Below are 18,718 nucleotides of genomic sequence, written 5' to 3' on the forward strand. Positions count from 1 at the left end.
GAATAGCAGTTAGTTGTCTTCAAGCGGGTGTCAGGCCTACAGCGTGTACTCTGCCAACCTCTGCAAGTGCACATTGCCACTCATATCTGGTGTCACAATAGCGTGCATTTAAAACCCAAAAACTTTTTTCACTGTTATAGATTGAATAGCAGTTACTTGTCTGCAAGCGGGTGTCAGGCCTACAGCGTGTACTCTGCCAACCTCTGCAAGTGCACATTGCCACTCACATCTGGTGTCACAATAGCATGCATTTAAAACCAAATAACTTTTTTCACTGTTATAGATTGAATAGCAGTTAGTTGTCTTCAAGCGGGTGTGTCAGGCCTACAGCGTGTACTCTGCCAAACTCTGCAAGTGAACATTGCCACTCATATCTGGTGTCACAATAGCGTGCATTTAAAACCAAATAACTTTTTTCACTGTTAAAGATTGAATAGCAGTTAGTTGTCTTCAAGCGGGTGTGTCAGGCCTACAGCGTGTACTCTGCCAACCTCTGCCAGTGCACATTGCCACTCATATCTGGTGTCACAATAGCGTGCATTTAAAACCAAAAAACTTTTTTTATTGTTATAGATTGAATAGCAGTTACTTGTCTGCAAGCGGGTGTCAGGCCTACAGCGTGTCCTCTGCCAACCTCTGCAAGTGCACATTGCCACTCATATCTGGTGTCACAATAGCGTGCATTTAAAACCCAAAAACTTTTTTCACTGTTATAGATTGAATAGCAGTTAGTTGTCTTCAAGCGGGTGTGTCAGGCCTACAGCGTGTACTCTGACAACCTCTGCAAGTGCACATTGCCACTCATATCTGGTGTCACAATAGCGTGCATTTAAAACCCAAAAACTTTTTTCACTGTTATAGATTGAATAGCAGTTACTTGTCTGCAAGCGGGTGTCAGGCCTACAGCGTGTACTCTGCCAACCTCTGCAAGTGCACATTGCCACTCACATCTGGTGTCACAATAGCATGCATTTAAAACCAAATAACTTTTTTCACTGTTATAGATTGAATAGCAGTTAGTTGTCTTCAAGCGGGTGTGTCAGGCCTACAGCGTGTACTCTGCCAAACTCTGCAAGTGCACATTGCCACTCATATCTGGTGTCACAATAGCGTGCATTTAAAACCAAATAACTTTTTTCACTGTTAAAGATTGAATAGCAGTTAGTTGTCTTCAAGCGGGTGTGTCAGGCCTACAGCGTGTACTCTGCCAACCTCTGCCAGTGCACATTGCCACTCATATCTGGTGTCACAATAGCGTGCATTTAAAACCAAAAAACTTTTTTTATTGTTATAGATTGAATAGCAGTTACTTGTCTGCAAGCGGGTGTCAGGCCTACAGCGTGTCCTCTGCCAACCTCTGCAAGTGCACATTGCCACTCATATCTGGTGTCACAATAGCGTGCATTTAAAACCCAAAAACTTTTTTCACTGTTATAGATTGAATAGCAGTTAGTTGTCTTCAAGCGGGTGTGTCAGGCCTACAGCGTGTACTCTGACAACCTCTGCAAGTGCACATTGCCACTCATATCTGGTGTCACAATAGCGTGCATTTAAAACCAAAAAACTTTTTTTCACTGTTATAGATTGAATAGCAGTTACTTGTCTGCAAGCGGATGTCAGGCCTACAGCGTGTACTCTGCCAACCTCTGCAAGTGCACATTGCCACTCATATCTGGTGTCACAATAGCGTGCATTTAAAACCAAAAAACTTTTTTCACTGTTATAGATTGAATAGCAGTTAGTTGTCTTCAAGCGGGTGTATCAGGCCTACAGCTTGTACTCTGACAACCTCTGCAAGTGCACATTGCCACTCATATCTGGTGTCACAATAGCGTGCATTTAAAACCAAAAAACTTTTTTCACTGTTATAGATTGAATAGCAGTTAGTTGTCTTCAAGCGGGTTGGTCAGGCCTACAGCGTGTACTCTGCCAACCTCTGCAAGTGCACATTGCCACTCATATCTGGTGTCACAATAGCGTGCATTTAAAACCAAAAAACTTTTTGTTCACTGTTATAGATTGAATAGCAGTTACTTGTCTGCAAGCGGGTGTCAGGCCTACAGCGTGTACTCTGCCAACCTCTGCAAGTGCACATTGCCACTCATATCTGGTGTCACAATAGCGTGCATTTAAAACCAAAAAACCTTTTTCACTGTTATAGATTGAATAGCAGTTAGTTGTCTTCAAGCGGGTGTATCAGGCCTACAGTGTGTACTCTGACAACCTCTGCAAGTGCACATTGCCACTCATATCTGGTGTCACAATAACGTGCATTTAAAACCAAAAAACGTTTTTTACTATTATAGATTGAATAGCAGTTACTTGTCTTCAAGCGGGTGTGTCAGGCCTACAGCGTGTACTCTGCCAACATCTGCCAGTGCACATTGCCACTCTTATCTGGTGTCACAATAGCGTGCATTTAAAACCAAAAAACTTTTTTTCACTGTTATAGATTGAATAGCAGTTACTTGTCTGCAAGCGGGTGTCAGGCCTACAGCGTGTACTCTGCCAACCTCTGCAAGTGCACATTGCCACTCATATCTGGTGTCACAATAGCGTGCATTTAAAACCAAAAAACTTTTTTCAATGTTATAGATTGAATAGCAGTTAGTTGTCTTCAAGCGGGTGTATCAGGCCTACAGCTTGTACTCTGACAACCTCTGCAAGTGCACATTGCCACTCATATCTGGTGTCACAATAGCGTGCATTTAAAACCAAAAAACTTTTTTCACTGTTATAGATTGAATAGCAGTTAGTTGTCTTCAAGCGGGTTGGTCAGGCCTACAGCGTGTACTCTGCCAACCTCTGCAAGTGCACATTGCCACTCATATCTGGTGTCACAATAGCGTGCATTTAAAACCAAAAAACTTTTTGTTCACTGTTATAGATTGAATAGCAGTTACTTGTCTGCAAGCGGGTGTCAGGCCTACAGCGTGTACTCTGCCAACCTCTGCAAGTGCACATTGCCACTCATATCTGGTGTCACAATAGCGTGCATTTAAAACCAAAAAACCTTTTTCACTGTTATAGATTGAATAGCAGTTAGTTGTCTTCAAGCGGGTGTATCAGGCCTACAGTGTGTACTCTGACAACCTCTGCAAGTGCACATTGCCACTCATATCTGGTGTCACAATAACGTGCATTTAAAACCAAAAAACGTTTTTTACTGTTATAGATTGAATAGCAGTTACTTGTCTTCAAGCGGGTGTGTCAGGCCTACAGCGTGTACTCTGCCAACATCTGCCAGTGCACATTGCCACTCTTATCTGGTGTCACAATAGATTGCATTTAAAAACAAAAAAACTTTTTTCACTGTTATAGATTGAATAGCAGTTACTTGTCTGCAAGCGGGTGTCAGGCCTACAGCGTGTACTCTGCCAACCTCTGCAAGTGCACATTGCCACTCATATCTGGTGTCACAATAGCGTGCATTTAAAACCCAAAAACTTTTTTCACTGTTATAGATTGGATAGCAGTTAGTTGTCTTCAAGCGGGTGTGTCAGGCCTACAGCGTGTACTCTGACAACCTCTGCAAGTGCACATTGCCACTCATATCTGGTGTCACAATAGCGTGCATTTAAAACCCAAAAACTTTTTCCACTGTTATAGATTGAATAGCAGTTAATTGTCTTCACGCGGGTGTGTCAGGCCTACAGCGTGTACTCTGCCAACCTCTGCAAGTGCACATTGCCACTAATATCTGGTGTCACAATAGCGTGCATTTAAAACCAAAAAACTTTTTTCACTGTTATAGATTGAATAGCAGTTAGTTGTCTTCAAGCGGGTGTCAGGCCTACAGCGTGTACTCTGCCAACCTCTGCCAGTGCACATTGCCACTCTTATCTGGTGTCACAATAGACTGCATTTAAAAAGCAAAAAACTTTTTTCACTGTTATAGATTGAATAGCAGTTACTTGTCTGCAAGCGGGTGTCAGGCCTACAGCGTGTACTCTGCCAACCTCTGCAAGTGCACATTGCCACTCATATCTGGTGTCACAATAGCGTGCATTTAAAACTTAAAAACTTTTTTCACTGTTATAGATTGGATAGCAGTTAGTTGTCTTCAAGCGGGTGTGTCAGGCCTACAGCGTGTACTCTGACAACCTCTGCAAGTGCACATTGCCACTCATATCTGGTGTCACAATAGCGTGCATTTAAAACCCAAAAACTTTTTCCACTGTTATAGATTGAATAGCAGTTAATTGTCTTCACGCGGGTGTGTCAGGCCTACAGCGTGTACTCTGCCAACCTCTGCAAGTGCACATTGCCACTAATATCTGGTGTCACAATAGCGTGCATTTAAAACCCAAAAACTTTTTTCACTGTTATAGATTGAATAGCAGTTAGTTGTCTTCAAGCAGGTGTCAGGCCTACAGCGTGTACTCTGCCAACCTCTGCAAGTGCACATTGCCACTCATATCTGGTGTCACAATAGCGTGCATTTAAAACCCAAAAACTTTTTTCACTGTTATAGATTGAATAGCAGTTACTTGTCTGCAAGCGGGTGTCAGGCCTACAGCGTGTACTCTGCCAACGTCTGCAAGTGCACATTGCCACTCATATCTGGTGTCACAATAGCGTGCATTTAAAACCCAAAAACTTTTTTCACTGTTATAGATTGGATAGCAGTTAGTTGTCTTCAAGCGGGTGTGTCAGGCCTACAGCGTGTACTCTGACAACCTCTGCAAGTGCACATTGCCACTCATATCTGGTGTCACAATAGCGTGCATTTAAAACCCAAAAACTTTTTCCACTGTTATAGATTGAATAGCAGTTAATTGTCTTCACGCGGGTGTGTCAGGCCTACAGCGTGTACTCTGCCAACATCTGCCAGTGCACATTGCCACTCTTATCTGGTGTCACAATAGATTGCATTTAAAAACAAAAAAACTTTTTTCACTGTTATAGATTGAATAGCAGTTACTTGTCTGCAAGCGGGTGTCAGGCCTACAGCGTGTACTCTGCCAACCTCTGCAAGTGCACATTGCCACTCATATCTGGTGTCACAATAGCGTGCATTTAAAACCCAAAAACTTTTTTCACTGTTATAGATTGGATAGCAGTTAGTTGTCTTCAAGCGGGTGTGTCAGGCCTACAGCGTGTACTCTGACAACCTCTGCAAGTGCACATTGCCACTCATATCTGGTGTCACAATAGCATGCATTTAAAACCCAAAAACTTTTTCCACTGTTATAGATTGAATAGCAGTTAATTGTCTTCACGCGGGTGTGTCAGGCCTACAGCGTGTACTCTGCCAACCTCTGCAAGTGCACATTGCCACTAATATCTGGTGTCACAATAGCGTGCATTTAAAACCAAAAAACTTTTTTCACTGTTATAGATTGAATAGCAGTTAGTTGTCTTCAAGCGGGTGTCAGGCCTACAGCGTGTACTCTGCCAACCTCTGCCAGTGCACATTGCCACTCTTATCTGGTGTCACAATAGACTGCATTTAAAAAGCAAAAAACTTTTTTCACTGTTATAGATTGAATAGCAGTTACTTGTCTGCAAGCGGGTGTCAGGCCTACAGCGTGTACTCTGCCAACCTCTGCAAGTGCACATTGCCACTCATATCTGGTGTCACAATAGCGTGCATTTAAAACTTAAAAACTTTTTTCACTGTTATAGATTGGATAGCAGTTAGTTGTCTTCAAGCGGGTGTGTCAGGCCTACAGCGTGTACTCTGACAACCTCTGCAAGTGCACATTGCCACTCATATCTGGTGTCACAATAGCGTGCATTTAAAACCCAAAAACTTTTTCCACTGTTATAGATTGAATAGCAGTTAATTGTCTTCACGCGGGTGTGTCAGGCCTACAGCGTGTACTCTGCCAACCTCTGCAAGTGCACATTGCCACTAATATCTGGTGTCACAATAGCGTGCATTTAAAACCAAAAAACTTTTTTCACTGTTATAGATTGAATAGCAGTTAGTTGTCTTCAAGCAGGTGTCAGGCCTACAGCGTGTACTCTGCCAACCTCTGCAAGTGCACATTGCCACTCATATCTGGTGTCACAATAGCGTGCATTTAAAACCCAAAAACTTTTTTCACTGTTATAGATTGAATAGCAGTTACTTGTCTGCAAGCGGGTGTCAGGCCTACAGCGTGTACTCTGCCAACGTCTGCAAGTGCACATTGCCACTCATATCTGGTGTCACAATAGCGTGCATTTAAAACCCAAAAACTTTTTTCACTGTTATAGATTGGATAGCAGTTAGTTGTCTTCAAGCGGGTGTGTCAGGCCTACAGCGTGTACTCTGACAACCTCTGCAAGTGCACATTGCCACTCATATCTGGTGTCACAATAGCGTGCATTTAAAACCCAAAAACTTTTTCCACTGTTATAGATTGAATAGCAGTTAATTGTCTTCACGCGGGTGTGTCAGGCCTACAGCGTGTACTCTGCCAACCTCTGCAAGTGCACATTGCCACTAATATCTGGTGTCACAATAGCGTGCATTTAAAACCAAAAAACTTTTTTCACTGTTATAGATTGAATAGCAGTTAGTTGTCTTCAAGCGGGTGTCAGGCCTACAGCGTGTACTCTACCAACCTCTGCCAGTGCACATTGCCACTCTTATCTGGTGTCACAATAGATTGCATTTAAAAAGCAAAAAACTTTTTTCACTGTTATAGATTGAATAGCAGTTACTTGTCTGCAAGCGGGTGTCAGGCCTACAGCGTGTACTCTGCCAACCTCTGCAAGTGCACATTGCCACATATATCTGGTGTCACAATAGCATGCATTTAAAACTTAAAAACTTTTTTCACTGTTATAGATTGGATAGCTGTTAGTTGTCTTCAAGCGGGTGTGTCAGGCCTACAGCGTGTACTCTGACAACCTCTGCAAGTGCACATTGCCACTAATATCTGGTGTCACAATAGCGTGCATTTAAAACCAAAAAACTTTTTTCACTGTTATAGATTGAATAGCAGTTAGTTGTCTTCAAGCAGGTGTCAGGCCTACAGCGTGTACTCTGCCAACCTCTGCAAGTGCACATTGCCACTCATATCTGGTGTCACAATAGCGTGCATTTAAAACCCAAAAACTTTTTCCACTGTTATAGATTGAATAGCAGTTAATTGTCTTCACGCGGTTGTGTCAGGCCTACAGCGTGTACTCTGCCAACCTCTGCAAGTGCACATTGCCACTCATATCTGGTGTCACAATAGCGTGCATTTAAAACCAAAAAACTTTTTTCACTGTTATAGATTGAATAGCAGTTAGTTGTCTTCAAGCAGGTGTCAGGCCTACAGCGTGTACTCTGCCAACCTCTGCAAGTGCACATTGCCACTCATATCTGGTGTCACAATAGCGTGCATTTAAAACCCAAAAACTTTTTTCACTGTTATAGATTGAATAGCAGTTACTTGTCTGCAAGCGGGTGTCAGGCCTACAGCGTGTACTCTGCCAACCTCTGCAAGTGCACATTGCCACTCATATCTGGTGTCACAATAGCGTGCATTTAAAACCAAATAACTTTTTTTCACTGTTATAGATTGATTAGCAGTTAGTTGTCTTCAAGCGGGTGTGTCAGGCCTACAGCGTGTACTCTGCCAACCTCTGCCAGTGCACATTGCCACTCATATCTGGTGTCACAAGAGCGTGCATTTAAAACCAAAAAACTTTTTTTATTGTTATAGATTGAATAGCAGTTACTTGTCTTCAAGCGGGTGTGTCAGGCCTACAGCGTGTACTCTGCCAACCTCTGCAAGTGCACATTGCCACTCATATCTGGTGTCACAATAGCGTGCATTTAAAACCAAAAAACTTTTTTCACTGTTATAGATTGAATAGCAGTTAGTTGTCTTCAAGCGGGTTGGTCAGGCCTACAGCGTGTACTCTGCCAACCTCTGCAAGTGCACATTGCCACTCATATCTGGTGTCACAATAGCGTGCATTTAAAACCAAAAAACTTTTTTTATTGTTATAGATTGAATAGCAGTTACTTGTCTGCAAGCGGGTGTCAGGCCTACAGCGTGTACTCTGCCAACCTCTGCAAGTGCACATTGCCACTCATATATGGTGTCACAATAGCGTGCATTTAAAACCCAAAAACTTTTTTCACTGTTATAGATTGAATAGCAGTTAGTTGTCTTCAAGTGGGTGTGTCAGGTCTACAGCGTGTACTCTGCCAACCTCTGCAAGTGCACATTGCCACTCATATCTGGTGTCACAATAGCGTGCATTTAAAACCAAAAAACTTTTTTTCACTGTTATAGATTGAATAGCAGTTACTTGTCTGCAAGCGGGTGTCAGGCCTACAGCGTGTACTCTGCCAACCTCTGCAAGTGCACATTGCCACTCATATCTGGTGTCACAATAGCGTGCATTTAAAACCCAAAAACTTTTTTCACTGTTATAGATTGAATAGCAGTTAGTTGTCTTCAAGTGGGTGTATCAGGCCTACAGCGTGTACTCTGCCAACCTCTGCAAGTGCACATTGCCACTCATATCTGGTGTCACAATAGCGTGCATTTAAAACCAAATAACTTTTTTCACTGTTATAGATTGAATAGCAGTTAGTTGTCTTCAAGCGGGTGTGTCAGGTCTACAGCGTGTACTCTGCCAAACTCTGCAAGTGCACATTGCCACTCATATCTGGTGTCACAATAGCGTGCATTTAAAACCCAAAAACTTTTTTCACTGTTATAGATTGAATAGCAGTTACTTGTCTGCAAGCGGGTGTCAGGCCTACAGCGTGTACTCTGCCAACCTCTGCAAGTGCACATTGCCACTCATATCTGGTGTCACAATAGCGTGCATTTAAAACCAAATAACTTTTTTCACTGTTATAGATTGAATAGCAGTTAGTTATCTTCAAGCGGGTGTGTCAGGCCTACAGCGTGTACTCTGCCAAACTCTGCAAGTGCACATTGCCACTCATATCTGGTGTCACAATAGCGTGCATTTAAAACCAAATAACTTTTTTCACTGTTAAAGATTGAATAGCAGTTAGTTGTCTTCAAGCGGGTGTGTCAGGCCTACAGCGTGTACTCTGCCAACCTCTGCCAGTGCACATTGCCACTCATATCTGGTGTCACAATAGCGTGCATTTAAAACCAAAAAACTTTTTTTATTGTTATAGATTGAATAGCAGTTACTTGTCTGCAAGCGGGTGTCAGGCCTACAGCGTGTACTCTGCCAACCTCTGCAAGTGCACATTGCCACTCATATATGGTGTCACAATAGCGTGCATTTAAAACCCAAAAACTTTTTTCACTGTTATAGATTGAATAGCAGTTAGTTGTCTTCAAGTGGGTGTGTCAGGCCTACAGCGTGTACTCTGCCAACCTCTGCAAGTGCACATTGCCACTCATATCTGGTGTCACAATAGCGTGCATTTAAAACCAAAAAACTTTTTTTCACTGTTATAGATTGAATAGCAGTTACTTGTCTGCAAGCGGGTGTCAGGCCTACAGCGTGTACTCTGCCAACCTCTGCAAGTGCACATTGCCACTCATATCTGGTGTCACAATAGCGTGCATTTAAAACCAAAAAACTTTTTTCACTGTTATAGATTGAATAGCAGTTAGTTGTCTTCAAGTGGGTGTATCAGGCCTACAGCGTGTACTCTGACAACCTCTGCAAGTGCACATTGCCACTCATATCTGGTGTCACAATAGCGTACATTTAAATCCCAAAAACTTTTTTCACTGTTATAGATTGAATAGCAGTTACTTGTCTGCAAGCGGGTGTCAGGCCTACAGCGTGTACTCTGCCAACCTCTGCAAGTGCACATTGCCACTCATATCTGGTGTCACAATAGCGTGCATTTAAAACCAAATAACTTTTTTCACTGTTATAGATTGAATAGCAGTTAGTTGTCTTCAAGCGGGTGTGTCAGGTCTACAGCGTGTACTCTGCCAAACTCTGCAAGTGCACATTGCCACTCATATCTGGTGTCACAATAGTGTGCATTTAAAACCAAATAACTTTTTTCACTGTTAAAGATTGAATAGCAGTTAGTTGTCTTCAAGCGGGTGTGTCAGGCCTACAGCGTGTACTCTGCCAACCTCTGCCAGTGCACATTGCCACTCATATCTGGTGTCACAATAGCGTGCATTTAAAACCAAAAAACTTTTTTTATTGTTATAGATTGAATAGCAGTTACTTGTCTTCAAGCGGGTGTGTCAGGCCTACAGCGTGTACTCTGCCAACCTCTGCAAGTGCACATTGCCACTCATATCTGGTGTCACAATAGCGTGCATTTAAAACCAAAAAACTTTTTTTCACTGTTATAGATTGAATAGCAGTTACTTGTCTGCAAGCGGGTGTCAGGCCTACAGCGTGTACTCTGCCAACCTCTGCAAGTGCACATTGCCACTCATATCTGGTGTCACAATAGCGTGCATTTAAAACCAAAAAACTTTTTTCACTGTTATAGATTGAATAGCAGTTAGTTGTCTTCAAGCGGGTGTATCAGGCCTACATCGTGTACTCTGACAACCTCTGCAAGTACACATTGCCACTCATATCTGGTGTCACAATAGCGTGCATTTAAAACCAAAAAACTTTTTTCACTGTTATAGATTGAATAGCAGTTAGTTGTCTTCAAGCGGGTTGGTCAGGCCTACAGCGTGTACTCTGCCAACCTCTGCAAGTGCACATTGCCACTCATATCTGGTGTCACAATAGCGTGCATTTAAAACCAAAAAACTTTTTGTTCACTGTTATAGATTGAATAGCAGTTACTTGTCTGCAAGCGGGTGTCAGGCCTACAGCGTGTACTCTGCCAACCTCTGCAAGTGCACATTGCCACTCATATCTGGTGTCACAATAGCGTGCATTTAAAACCAAAAAACCTTTTTCACTGTTATAGATTGAATAGCAGTTAGTTGTCTTCAAGCGGGTGTATCAGGCCTACAGCGTGTACTCTGACAACCTCTGCAAGTGCACATTGCCACTCATATATGGTGTCACAATAGCGTGCATTTAAAACCAAAAAACTTTTTTCACTGTTATAGATTGAATAGCAGTTAGTTGTCTTCAAGCGGGTGTATCAAGCCTACAGCGTGTACTCTGACAACCTCTGCAAGTGCACATTGCCACTCATATCTGGTGTCACAATAGCGTGCATTTAAAACCCAAAAACTTTTTTCACTGTTATAGATTGAATAGCAGTTACTTGTCTGCAAGCGGGTGTCAGGCCTACAGCGTGTACTCTGCCAACCTCTGCAAGTGCACATTGCCACTCATATCTGGTGTCACAATAGCGTGCATTTAAAACCCAAAAACTTTTTTCACTGTTATAGATTGAATAGCAGTTACTTGTCTGCAAGCGGGTGTATCAGGCCTACAGCGTGTACTCTGACAACCTCTGCAAGTGCACATTGCCACTCATATATGGTGTCACAATAGCGTGCATTTAAAACCAAAAAAGTTTTTTCACTGTTATAGATTGAATAGCAGTTAGTTGTCTTCAAGCGGGTGTCAGGCCTACAGCGTGTACTATGCCAACCTCTGCAAGTGCACATTGCCACTCATATCTGGTGTCACAATAGCGTGCATTTAAAACCCAAAAACTTTTTTCACTGTTATAGATTGAATAGCAGTTACTTGTCTGCAAGCGGGTGTCAGGCCTACAGCGTGTACTCTGCCAACCTCTGCAAGTGCACATTGCCACTCATATCTGGTGTCACAATAGCGTGCATTTAAAACCCAAAAACTTTTTTCACTGTTATAGATTGAATAGCAGTTACTTGTCTGCAAGCGGGTGTCAGGCCTACAGCGTGTACTCTGCCAACCTCTGCAAGTGCACATTGCCACTCATATCTGGTGTCACAATAGCGTGCATTTAAAACCAAATAACTTTTTTCACTGTTATAGATTGAATAGCAGTTAGTTGTCTTCAAGCGGGTGTGTCAGGCCTACAGCGTGTACTCTGCCAAACTCTGCAAGTGCACATTGCCACTCATATCTGGTGTCACAATAGCGTGCATTTAAAACCAAAAAACTTTTTTTATTGTTATAGATTGAATAGCAGTTACTTGTCTTCAAGCGGGTGTGTCAGGCCTACAGCGTGTACTCTGCCAACCTCTGCAAGTGCACATTGCCACTCATATCTGGTGTCACAATAGCGTGCATTTAAAACCAAAAAACTTTTTTTCACTGTTATAGATTGAATAGCAGTTACTTGTCTGCAAGCGGGTGTCAGGCCTACAGCGTGTACTCTGCCAACCTCTGCAAGTGCACATTGCCACTCATATCTGGTGTCACAATAGCGTGCATTTAAAACCAAAAAACTTTTTTCACTGTTATAGATTGAATAGCAGTTAGTTGTCTTCAAGCGGGTGTATCAGGCCTACATCGTGTACTCTGACAACCTCTGCAAGTACACATTGCCACTCATATCTGGTGTCACAATAGCGTGCATTTAAAACCAAAAAACTTTTTTCACTGTTATAGATTGAATAGCAGTTAGTTGTCTTCAAGCGGGTTGGTCAGGCCTACAGCGTGTACTCTGCCAACCTCTGCAAGTGCACATTGCCACTCATATCTGGTGTCACAATAGCGTGCATTTAAAACCAAAAAACTTTTTGTTCACTGTTATAGATTGAATAGCAGTTACTTGTCTGCAAGCGGGTGTCAGGCCTACAGCGTGTACTCTGCCAACCTCTGCAAGTGCACATTGCCACTCATATCTGGTGTCACAATAGCGTGCATTTAAAACCAAAAAACCTTTTTCACTGTTATAGATTGAATAGCAGTTAGTTGTCTTCAAGCGGGTGTATCAGGCCTACAGCGTGTACTCTGACAACCTCTGCAAGTGCACATTGCCACTCATATATGGTGTCACAATAGCGTGCATTTAAAACCAAAAAACTTTTTTCACTGTTATAGATTGAATAGCAGTTAGTTGTCTTCAAGCGGGTGTATCAAGCCTACAGCGTGTACTCTGACAACCTCTGCAAGTGCACATTGCCACTCATATCTGGTGTCACAATAGCGTGCATTTAAAACCCAAAAACTTTTTTCACTGTTATAGATTGAATAGCAGTTACTTGTCTGCAAGCGGGTGTCAGGCCTACAGCGTGTACTCTGCCAACCTCTGCAAGTGCACATTGCCACTCATATCTGGTGTCACAATAGCGTGCATTTAAAACCCAAAAACTTTTTTCACTGTTATAGATTGAATAGCAGTTACTTGTCTGCAAGCGGGTGTATCAGGCCTACAGCGTGTACTCTGACAACCTCTGCAAGTGCACATTGCCACTCATATATGGTGTCACAATAGCGTGCATTTAAAACCAAAAAAGTTTTTTCACTGTTATAGATTGAATAGCAGTTAGTTGTCTTCAAGCGGGTGTCAGGCCTACAGCGTGTACTATGCCAACCTCTGCAAGTGCACATTGCCACTCATATCTGGTGTCACAATAGCGTGCATTTAAAACCCAAAAACTTTTTTCACTGTTATAGATTGAATAGCAGTTACTTGTCTGCAAGCGGGTGTCAGGCCTACAGCGTGTACTCTGCCAACCTCTGCAAGTGCACATTGCCACTCATATCTGGTGTCACAATAGCGTGCATTTAAAACCCAAAAACTTTTTTCACTGTTATAGATTGAATAGCAGTTACTTGTCTGCAAGCGGGTGTCAGGCCTACAGCGTGTACTCTGCCAACCTCTGCAAGTGCACATTGCCACTCATATCTGGTGTCACAATAGCGTGCATTTAAAACCAAATAACTTTTTTCACTGTTATAGATTGAATAGCAGTTAGTTGTCTTCAAGCGGGTGTGTCAGGCCTACAGCGTGTACTCTGCCAAACTCTGCAAGTGCACATTGCCACTCATATCTGGTGTCACAATAGCGTGCATTTAAAACCAAATAACTTTTTTCACTGTTAAAGATTGAATAGCAGTTAGTTGTCTTCAAGCGGGTGTGTCAGGCCTACAGCGTGTACTCTGCCAACCTCTGCCAGTGCACATTGCCACTCATATCTGGTGTCACAATAGCGTGCATTTAAAACCAAAAAACTTTTTTTATTGTTATAGATTGAATAGCAGTTACTTGTCTGCAAGCGGGTGTCAGGCCTACAGCGTGTACTCTGCCAACCTCTGCAAGTGCACATTGCCACTCATATATGGTGTCACAATAGCGTGCATTTAAAACCAAAAAACTTTTTTTATTGTTATAGATTGAATAGCAGTTACTTGTCTTCAAGCGGGTGTGTCAGGCCTACAGCGTGTACTCTGCCAACCTCTGCAAGTGCACATTGCCACTCATATCTGGTGTCACAATAGCGTGCATTTAAAACCAAAAAACTTTTTTTCACTGTTATAGATTGAATAGCAGTTACTTGTCTGCAAGCGGGTGTCAGGCCTACAGCGTGTACTCTGCCAACCTCTGCAAGTGCACATTGCCACTCATATCTGGTGTCACAATAGCGTGCATTTAAAACCAAAAAACTTTTTTCACTGTTATAGATTGAATAGCAGTTAGTTGTCTTCAAGCGGGTGTCAGGCCTACAGCGTGTACTGTGCCAACCTCTGCAAGTGCACATTGCCACTCATATCTGGTGTCACAATAGCGTGCATTTAAAACCCAAAAACTTTTTTCACTGTTATAGATTGAATAGCAGTTACTTGTCTGCAAGCGGGTGTCAGGCCTACAGCGTGTACTCTGCCAACCTCTGCAAGTGCACATTGCCACTCATATCTGGTGTCACAATAGCGTGCATTTAAAACCAAAAAACTTTTTTTCACTGTTATAGATTGAATAGCAGTTACTTGTCTGCAAGCGGGTGTCAGGCCTACAGCGTGTACTCTGCCAACCTCTGCAAGTGCACATTGCCACTCATATCTGGTGTCACAATAGCGTGCATTTAAAACCAAAAAACCTTTTTCACTGTTATAGATTGAATAGCAGTTAGTTGTCTTCAAGCGGGTGTATCAGGCCTACAGCGTGTACTCTGCCAACCTCTGCAAGTGCACATTGCCACTCATATCTGGTGTCACAATAGCGTGCATTTAAAACCAAAAAACTTTTTTCACTGTTATAGATTGAATAGCAGTTAGTTGTCTTCAAGCGGGTGTATCAGGCCTACAGCGTGTACTCTGACAACCTCTGCAAGTGCACATTGCCACTCATATCTGGTGTCACAATAGCATGCATTTAAAACCCAAAAACTTTTTTCACTGTTATAGATTGAATAGCAGTTAGTTTTCTTCAAGCGGGTGTCAGGCCTACAGCGTGTACTGTGCCAACCTCTGCAAGTGCACATTGCCACTCATATCTGGTGTCACAATAGCGTGCATTTAAAACAAAAAAAAACTTTTTTCACTGTTATAGATTGAATAGCAGTTACTTGTCTGCAAGCAGGTGTGTCAGGGCTACAGCGTGTACTCTGCCAACCTCTGCCAGTGCACATTGCCACTCATATCTGGTGTCACAATAGCGTGCATTTAAAACCAAATAACTTTTTCCACTGTTATAGATTGAATAGCAGTTAGTTGTCTTCAAGCGGGTGTCAGGCCTACAGCATGTACTCTGCCAACCTCTGCCAGTGCATATTTCCACTCATATCTGGTCTCACAGTAGCTTGCACGCATAGTACCACTAATCCCCCCAAAAATGACAGTCAGAGGCAGGCCACCACGCAGGGGCCGTCGTGGTCGTGGTGCTGGGATTCCCTTTTGCCCTAGAATAATGCCCAATTTTCAGAGACCACGTACCCTGAACTTGAAAAGTTCTGAGGACATAGTTGACTGGCTAACACAGGACACCCAATCTTCTACAGTTTCCGCTCTGAACCTTGACGCACCATCCTCCTCCAGCTTAGCTTCGGGCACCTCTCAAGATACCACTCACCCGCCTGCCGCCACGACCAACACTAGCACCACAGCTGCTTCACTTTATCTGTCAGAGGAGTTATTAACACATCCGTTTGAAGAAATGAGAGATGCGCAACCATTAGTGCCAGAGGATGTAGATAACAGGGATATGTCTCAGTCAGGCAGCATTACACACATGGACGTACAATGTGATGATGATGATGTTGTACCCGCTGCTGCTTCCTTTGCTGAGTTGTCAGATACAAGTGAAGCGGTTGATGATGACGATACGTCCATGGATGTCACGTGGGTGCCCGCTAGAAGAGAAGAAGAACAGGGGAAAAGTTCAGATGGGGAGACAGAGAGGAGGAGGAGACGAGTTGGAAGCAGGGGGAGGTCGTCGCAAGGAGCTAGTGGCACAGTCAGACAGCATGCATCGGCACCCGGGGTCAGCCTGACAGCACGCCAATCAACGCATGCTGTGTCCACCACCAGAATGCCGTCATTGCAGAGCTCAGCAGTGTGGCATTTTTTTGTGGGTCTGCCTCTGACAACAGCGATGCCATTTACAACCTGTGCCAAAAGAAACTGAGTCGTGGGAAGTCCAACACCCACCTAGGTACAACTGCTTTGCGTAGGCACATGATCGCACATCACAAACGCCTATGGGATCAATACATGAGTACAAGCAGCACACAAACTCAAAGCCGCCATCCTCCTCCTGGTCCAGCATCTTCAGCCACGTCAACCACTGCTGTCCTCCTTGCCCCCTCTCAACCATCCACCACTCCGTGTCTCGTCTTGAGCAGTTCCCGCTCATCTGCCCACAGTCAGGTGTTTGTCAAGGACATGTTTGAGCGTAAGAAGCCAATGTCAGAAAGTCACCCCCTTGCCCAGCGTCTGACAGCTGGCTTGTCCAAACTATTAGCCCGCCAGCTTTTACCATACAAGCTGGTGGAGTCTGAGGCGTTCAAAAAATGTGTGGCTATTGGGACACCGCAGTGGAAGGTACCCAGACAAAATTTCTTCTCACAAAAGGCAATCCCCAACCTGTATTCGATTGTGCAAAAGGAAGTAATGGCATGTCTGGCACACAGTGTTGTGGCAAGGGTCCATCTGACCACTGATACCTCTGCAAAGCATGGTCAGGGCAGGTATATCACCTACACTGCGCATTGGGTAAACCTGCTGACGGCTGCAAAGCATGGAATGCGTGGCTCTGCAGAGGAGTTGGTGACACCGCCATGACTTGCAGGCAGGCCTGCTGCCACCTCCTCTACTCCTCCTACTCCATCCTCTTCCATAACCTCCTCGGCTGAGTCCTCTTCTGCTGCTGCATCTTGCTCCACATCAACGGCACCCCCCCAGCTCCCCAGGTACTATTCCACATCCCGGATATGGCAGTGTCACGCCGTCTTGGGTTTGACCTGCTTGAAAGCAGAGAGTCACACCGGACAAGCACTCCTGTCTGCCCTGAACACACAGGTGGAAAAGTGGCTGACTCCGCAGCAACTGGATATCGGCAAAGTGGTTTGTGACAACGGAACAAATTTGTTGGCGGCATTGAAGTTGGGCAAGTTGACACATGTGCCGTGCATGGTACATGTGTGTAATCTGATCGTACAACGCTTTGTGCATAAGTACACAGGCTTACAGGACGTCCTGAAGCAGGCCAGGAATGTGTGTGGCCATTTTAGGCGTTCCTACACAGCCATGGCGCACGTTGCAGATATCCAGCGGCGAAACAACATGCCAGTGAGGCGCTTGATTTGCGACAGCCCGACACGTTGGAATTCAACACTCCTAATGTTCGACCGCCTGCTCCAACAAGAAAAAGCCGTTAATGAATATTTGTATGACCGGGGTGCTAGGACAGCATCTGGGGAGCTGGGAATTTTTTTGCCACATTACTGGACGCTCATGCGCAATGCCTATAGGCTCATGCGTCCTTTTGAGGAGGTGACAAACCTAGTCAGTCGCACCGAAGGCACCATCAGCGACATCATACCATTTGTTTTCTTCCTGGAGCGTGCCCTGCAAAGAGTGCTGGATCAGGCAGTAGATGAGCGTGAAGAGGAAGAGTTGTGGTCACCATCACCACAAGAAACAGCCTTATCAGCATCGCTTGCTGGACCTGCGGCAACGCTGAAAGAGGATTGTGAGGAAGGGGAGTCAGAGGAGGAATGTGGCTTTGAGGAGGAGGAGGAAGACCAACCACAACAGGCATCCCAGGGTGATCGTTGTCACCTATCTGGTCCCCGTGGTGTTGTACGTGGCTGGGGGGAAGAACATACCTTCTTTGAGATCACTGAGGAGGAGGAACGGGAAATGAGAAGCTCGGCATCCAACCTTGTGCAAATGGGGTCTTTCATGCTGTCGTGCCTGTTGAGGGACCCTCGTATAAAAAGGCTGAAGGAGAACGACCTTTACTGGGTGTCCACGCTACTAGACCCCCGGTAAAAGCAGAAAGTGGCTGAAATGTTACCAAATTACAACAAGTCGGAAAGGATGCAGCATTTGCAAAATAAATTAAAAAGTATGCTTTACACAGCATATAAGGGTGATGTCACAGCACAACGGGAATCTAACAGGGGAAGAGGTGAAAGTAATCCTCCTCCTCCCACGACCACGCCGGCAAGGACAGGACGCTTTAAAGACGTGTTGTTGATGGAGGACATGCAGAGCTTTTTAAGTCCTACGCATCGCCACAGCCCTTTGGGATCCACCCTCAGAGAAAAACTAGCGCGACAGGTAGCAGACTACCTTGCCTTAACTGCAGATATCGACACTCTGTGGAGCAATGAACCCTTTGACTACTGGGTGTGAAGGCTTGAACTGTGGCCTGAGCTATCCCAATTTGCGATAGAACTTCTGGCCTGCCCCGCTTCAAGTGTCCTGTCAGAAAGGACCTTCAGTGCAGCAGGAGGTATTGTCACTGAGA

This window comes from Pelobates fuscus, chromosome 5 (assembly GCF_036172605.1).
Source record: "Pelobates fuscus isolate aPelFus1 chromosome 5, aPelFus1.pri, whole genome shotgun sequence".
In the NCBI taxonomy this organism is placed as follows: domain Eukaryota; kingdom Metazoa; phylum Chordata; class Amphibia; order Anura; family Pelobatidae; genus Pelobates; species Pelobates fuscus.